Here is a 7,312-nt window from a genome sequence, read left to right on the forward strand (position 1 = left end):
GCAGCTTCTTCTGATATCTCTTCTTCATGGGGCAGCTGCAATGCTATCTTGGCATGAAGTGTACATTAGGAACAAACCAGGGGGGAAATAAGAGAAGCTAAATGAGAAATGTGTGTGGGTACTACTGATGTTCAGTAGTTCACTAGAATTGCCAGTGGAAAGGGGGCTGGAGTAAATAAAGACATAAAAATATAAAATATAACCAAATCTAGCCTAACCCTGGGTTGGACTGATTCATTAATTGATTGCTGATTCATTAGAATCAGATTCAATTTGATTATGTGTCGGATTATATTAAGAGTGCAATCCTTTACGACCACAAAAGTGTGTATAGGATTGCAGGCATTAATGCTATCAGCGTATTAAACTGAAATGGATTTACTTCCACGTGGACATGCATGGGTCTATAAGTCAGACATGCCGAGAAATCCACATGTATGTTTAAACTGTCACATGTGGACTATGGTTTTCAATTTTGCAAAAGCTTTCCTACCTGGAAGCCAATATTATTCATGTCACCAGGCAAGTAGCTATTTAAAATACTGCATTAAGTGCTTTTAAAGAAGGGTTGGTCAACAAGTCTCATGGGCCAGATCTGGTCCTCAACTTAATTTTACTCACTTCACACAAGGTGTCCTGCTACGTTTTGATGCAGATGTAGTAAAATACTTGTCCTTGGTTTTGCTTAAAAGGAAGATTGTTTGGGGGGATTGGGGTGCATCTGAGAGAAATTTCACATTTGCCCTTTGGATTTTCGATGTAACATCCTATACGTGTGACATTCTTATCACTAGGTAACGTTGACTTTATTATGGAGCCTGACTTCTGGACTTCTAACTGGCCCTGCTTTTAACCAGTAGTGTAGTGGCATATTCAGAAGTGCAGGGTCCCTTCATGTTAGTCAGCCATGCCCCCCTTTTTTTGCTGTAGAGCTGAGAATGAGATCGTTGTTAATGCCTTCTCCCACAACAGACATCCCTAGGAGACAATAAGTAGGAAACAGCAGGGAGGGATGGAGGGAGGCAGCGGCGGCAGCATGGCTCTTGCCCACCCCGGGGCTGAAACATCCCCTACCCCACTCTCCTCTGGCCATGTTCCTCAGAGTGGGAGAATGGGATTTTTATGAATCTCTGCCAAAGTTATCCTTATTATTATTACTATTGTTATTATTCATTTCATTTCATGATTATTACTGAAAATAATTTTGTTGTATAGAGGAGGAGGGTGTTAAAAAATGATCCGCTCTGGGTGTCAAATACGCTAGGTACGCCACTGCAACTATGTAAAATATTTACTTCATTATGACTGGGGAGAGGCCCTGTTATGTCACAATTATATGTTGAGATTCAGTGTCATCTTACACTCTAATATACCATTGCCTCTTTTTATGAAAACTAAACAAAATCCCAAGAATTCTGGTGAGCAATGTGGGAGGGTCGAGGCAGGGGCCAATGGCATGCACAGAAATTGGGACAAGGGCCCCTTGCTTAGTGGGGGCCTGGGGCAAATTGCCCCAGTTGTCCCAGTTGTCCCCTCCTCTTGGCAGCCCTAAAGCTTTGCAGTGTTACCAAGTTGTATGGCTTGTGTAACAGACCCTGTTACTCCCACGCTTTGAAAAGGCCCAGAGGAATCTACCTCTTATTTCTTGCTCATACTTTGAAACATAGGTTCTCCCTTCCCTTGCTTAGTTATGTGGGGTGCCTTTTCCTTCCATCCCAAGTTGGAGGAGTGAAGCTAAAGTTCTGTTTGGGGTGTAGGGATGGGCAAGAAATTCAATTCAGTTCACATTTCAAGCCGAATCTATGAAATTGGCACTTTCTGAAACAATATGAGACCGAAACACAGCCATCCTTCAAAATTCACACTTACTTAAATTTTGCAAAACTTGCTTGCAAAAATGTGCACACTATTCCAAACTGCCTACAAAAATATGCTTGTTAGGAGAAATTGCATGAAGATGCTGGGAGACTTTTCATGAGGATTTTTTTAAAAAATCACAAATTACTCCAGAAATGTGGAGAACTAAAAATGAGAAGCTGAGAGAAGCAAAATTAACAGATCTTTCCATCCCTTGTGTGTGCGTGTGCGCGTGTGTTGAGGCAGAGACTCAGTAAGGATTCTGAGAAGACAGGCATTAGCAACATGATTTTTCTATATTTGTTCTGAGGTCAGGCTGTTTGTGCGCTTTCTGTACAGTTCCTATCACCATGGTTTACCTGTGCTGCTCTAAGGATACACACAATATGATATGAGAAGTATTATGTGTGCCCCATCATCTGAATAAGAGGTTCTCTATTTGCACACTGGTATGGATTTGTTGTGGTTGGGTACAGAGCTAATCAGAATCCTAAGATCTGTCATGGCAAAGTGGGAGAAGGCTAGGTGGGGGCATGTGTTTCGGCTCTACACTGAGTTCAAAGGAAGTGTTGTAACTTACATCATAGTTTTGGCCAGCATGACTTTACACCTGAAGTGTGTGAGGGACTAAACCCACTCCTTCCCCAACATGCTCCCCCTCCCCATTGTTTGGCTCTTCCTCTGGCCAAGTGGCGTCAGTGGTAGAGATAGGATGGCAAAATCTTAAATTGCTCTATTCATGACAATATGCTGGTGTCAAGAACCTAGCAAAATCTCACAGAACAGGGTTATTAACACCAAATCCTAAAAAATCCACCCAGTGTAATTTGAACACAGCTTTGTGTTGCCATAGAAGGTAAGAAATGGTGGAAAGAACAAATTTCCTTTTTAAGAACAAATTCCTTGCCCTCATGCTCAGAAAGAAAAACATGAGGATGAGTTAACAGTTGCAGAAGAAGAAGAAGAAGAAGAAGAAGAAGAAGAAGAAGATGAAGAAAACGAAGAAGAAGAAAGGAAGGGTCCACACAGACAGCCCCATGGCTGGAATGTGGTCCCTTATCCCTCAGCTTATCTTCTGAATCTTGTTCATGGCTCTCCTGGCCCCTAGATCCCATCTCTCTGCCTCAACTAGGGACTGGGGAAAAATTTGATTCAGGTTGCTTTTAAAGGTGAACATATTTAATTTGCACTTTCTGAAACATTATGCAGACCAAAACACACTCATCCTTCAGAATACACACTTACCTGCATTTTACATTGTGTACAAAAATACATATAATATGATAAAGTGTGCATATAAATGCATATATTAGTGAAAGTAACATACAAAATGCATTAGGGAAAATTGCATAACAAGGTATGCATTAGGAGAAATTAGCACTAAAATGCTGATGAATTGTAATTAGTATTTTTTTAAAAATTAAAACTAATGTGAAAATGTGGAGAACCAAGCTTAAGATTAGAAAAATAAGAAACAGAGAAGCCAACATTTAAAGATTTGCCCATCCCTAGCCCTCACAAAACCAGTCTAGATTTTTGAAAGATATGCTTCCAAATAAGCACTAGCTGGATTGCAAAGGGGGTTACTTTTTTCTTAGGAACAAGCAATGGAATGTGAGTTTCTTTCTCAGCCGACACACACGCAGTGAACAAAAACATTCTCAAAAAATAAACTGAAAACAAAGCAAAATCTTCCCAAGATGCAATTCAGTAATTGGATACAAACTAATTCACTTTTCATACTTGCATTCAAAACTAGGCCTGCAAATTTGTTGTTGTTATTGCAGAATTCCAGTGGTAGGAGTGACATCATGACCTGCACTCTTCACCTGAAAAATCTGTATTCAGATTTTCTACATGTGCTGCCTTGTCTGCTGCAAAGCGTCCTGACTACATAAATAATCATGCTAAGTATTCTACAGAACTGGACTTCAGTCAAAGTAAGGTGCCTCATGTAGTTTCATTATTATTTGGCTTGCAGTGTGTAAGGTATGAAGCCCTTGTTCTGCTCTTCTTCCAAACAGTACAAGACACCTGACGGTTTCTTAAAAGATTCCCATTTTTAAAAGTTCTAACGCATGCCCAATTCTGTCTCTTCTTCTTTGTTATGATTTACCATTTTAAACAAGGATATAAACTTGAAGCTCAGGTAACTATGCTGCAAATTTTATTTTGGAAGAGTTTTAGATGAAAAGCCTAAACATGAGACACCAGACAAGGCTGTATGCATTTTCCACGGACATGTACTGTGGTATCCAACTTTGTACATGCCACTCACTGTGAAGTGCAAAGCACCACACACCCAAAAAGAAAAAGAAATCTAAAACTGCACAAGTGAAGTTGTTTGTGGTCTCCAACCTCACACTCATGTGCAAAAGATGGACACAGAAAAGGGCATTTCACGTGACCCACTGCTTCCATGTGTCCATTTCACTTACAAGGGAACAAGGCATGGGGTAGGCAATCGATTTACCACTTTGTCACAGCCAGAAAGTTCACCACATGTACCACATTCAGTCTCCAACCTGAGCTCAGGTGTTATCAGATTTTCTGATCAGGAAGCATTCTTTATCACAGTGTTTTGCTGCCCCCTTTGGCCTGATAGAGGTAGAGCATCAATATTTTTAACTCCTAGAAAGGTAAATACATTTTGTTTGGACTTTATGCAGCAAGTTGTGTTTTCTTCTAAAAGAATGGGAATTTGATGCCCCTGTAATGTCTTTTGCATAATAAGACATCTTTCAGTATAATCTTTGGTGATCCTTGCCTCCAAAGTGTATATTATTCTCGCCAATCCCAGGTCTAGATGTCCATAGGGCTTGAAGCCTCGCACTTCATGCTTCAAATGACAGCCAGTGTTGCTGCCTATTGCAGTTGCTTGAGTCCTGACTCAGACAACTTTTTGCAAGCATTAGGAAAGAGAAAGCTGGTTTTCAATACCCAGGCAAATAAATCAGCCCCATTCAAATCAGGATATGGATGGGGAGACAGCCTGGCTGATTATTGTATAAAAGCCCTTTGTTTTTGATTCGTAAATTGTAATATAATACATCTGCTCGGTATGTAGCAATTGAGGACTCTTTTCTAATGAGACTGCCTCCTCTCAAAGTGTTAGACAAGGGTGTGTCCTTGCTCCTATTCTGTTTAATTTATATCTGGCTGACCTCCCCCTGCTCTGGGGACAATACCATCCCACTCACTTAAAACTAGCCACACAAAATCTTTGTTCTTCTCTACATTGACGATGCTGTTTTAATCTCTCAGACATACTTGGGGCTTAAGAGATTAAAAAAAACAGAGACCACTTATGATTGTTTAATTATTTTTACACCAACTAATTTGTATTTTCATAATTTTGTAGTCTGTTTTAACATGTGTATTTGTTTAACATGTGTGTATTCAGTATTATGTGTTAGTGGTCAGGTGACCATAAATAAAGATTGAATAAAGAGAGCGAGAGAGGTGATAGTGGTAGTGGTTCAAAATCTAAAGGGTGGGTGGTATAACTGGGTCTAGATAAGGAGTCTCAGAGTGGAGGCTAGTGCTGGTGGTACCTCTGCCTGCACTTATGGAGGGTGGAACTGGGAGCTTAACACTAGAGGCTGACAGAACTGTTTAACCTCCAGCCCATCTGACCTCCTCTGACACAGTGGATAGAGGTTTGGATTGCAACCTTACCTGTCATCTTTTCTCTATACTTAAACCCCCAAACTCTTTAACCTTTCCTCATAACTCCATCCTTCTAATTATTTAATTGCCCTTTTCCAGTGCTGTGATATCTTTTTGAGGTGGGGCTTCCAGAACAGTACACAGTATTGCAAATGTGACCACAGTTTTATTGCAAGGCCTTCCCTAATAACCCTTAACATGGATTTTGCTTTTTTTTCAGTGCTGCTGCATACTATGATTTCAGTATGCTTTCTACCATAACTCCTAAGATTTTTCCTGGACGATCTGAGATTCTATCAGTTCATTTGTGAAATGGGGACTTTTTTGCATTTAACATTGGCCATTGGCTACTCATTCTATTGGAAGGAAGTCTTGGTTGCAGCTCTTCACAGTCAGCTTTTGATTTAATTATCCTGAATAACTTGGTGTCATCTGTAAATTTGACTATCTTACTGTTCACCCCTGACACCAGATAGTTTAATATGTTAAATGGCACTGGTCCATCCTAATATAAATTTGTGGTGGACTGCACACCCTCCATTTTGAAAATTGTTTATTTATTCCTACCCTCTGCATGCTGTTCTTTAACAAGTGATGATTTGCATATCCAAATGGACCATCATAGATCTAACGACTCAGACTGGGATCACCTGAAACACATTGCTTTTCAGTCACACAAGTGTATAGAGTAATCAAGTACACATTGGTTTGTGTACTTGTGATGGTATGCTTCTATAGATTGGCCAGGACTAAACTGCGTGCATAGTAAATTTATTCTCTGAAGTGCTTGTAACCAGCACAAGCTGCAGTGGCATATCACCACAAACTTTCTAATAGTTTTATTATTTATTTATATATAAGATTTCTTACCCACCCTTCACTATAAGGTTCCAGTACAATAGCTACAACAGAATATACAATTATAAAAACAAAACCATTGTAATAAAAAAAACAAGTAAAACATTCCAAATGGAACAGAACAGTATAAATTCAGCAAAAGATGTGGATCCGCCGGTATGAGATGGGTCTTCTTATAGTGAAAGCTGTACAACGAAAATGTCTACATCAATATGAGTTAAATTTGGAGATGGACAGATCAGCCTATTTCCATTCTGGGTCGGTTTTGCATACACTCAGTCCATTCTATCCATTGGTGTGTGTATGGATTTTTTTTAAAAAGCATGGAAAATGCACATTTAAATTGTATGCATTTTGTATACATAAGTGCCTTGTACCCCTAAATATACATTTTTGTATGCTTTTTACTGCATTTTTCTATATAATGTGCATTTTGTGCAATATTGTGCAATTTCTTTGAACCAAAACTGTATTGCAAAATTCAGAGAAATGTGTTTATCTGACCAGCACCTGCATTCCTATACCCATATAAGCCCCGCACCACCAGATTTGGTCAGTTCACTTCAAAATGTGGACCAAGTGAAATTCTCCTCCATCGCTAGTTGAATGGAGGCAAAATTCACACTCTGCATTTGTGATGAATGACTAAGATTCAAGTGTGCTCTAGTCCTGATGGAACAGAATCAGCAAAAAAGCCCTGGCCATTTGCAGTGCAAGCATGTGCCTGGTCCCATATGTGTGTGTGCAAATCTGTTGGAGAATAGCAGGGATGGTCTAGCCAAACTAGGGCACAGAAATGCCTTGTCACTCACAGACATAACTCCCAACAAGAATTAAAGGATGGATCTTCCTTGCAGTTTCAGACAGATGAAGCCATTGCCCCCCACTTCACCTCACCTTTTCTAGCCACACTGTGGAACTGAAGTAG

The sequence above is a fragment of the Rhineura floridana genome, chromosome 7 (assembly GCF_030035675.1).
Source record: "Rhineura floridana isolate rRhiFlo1 chromosome 7, rRhiFlo1.hap2, whole genome shotgun sequence".
Lineage (NCBI taxonomy): Eukaryota > Metazoa > Chordata > Lepidosauria > Squamata > Rhineuridae > Rhineura > Rhineura floridana.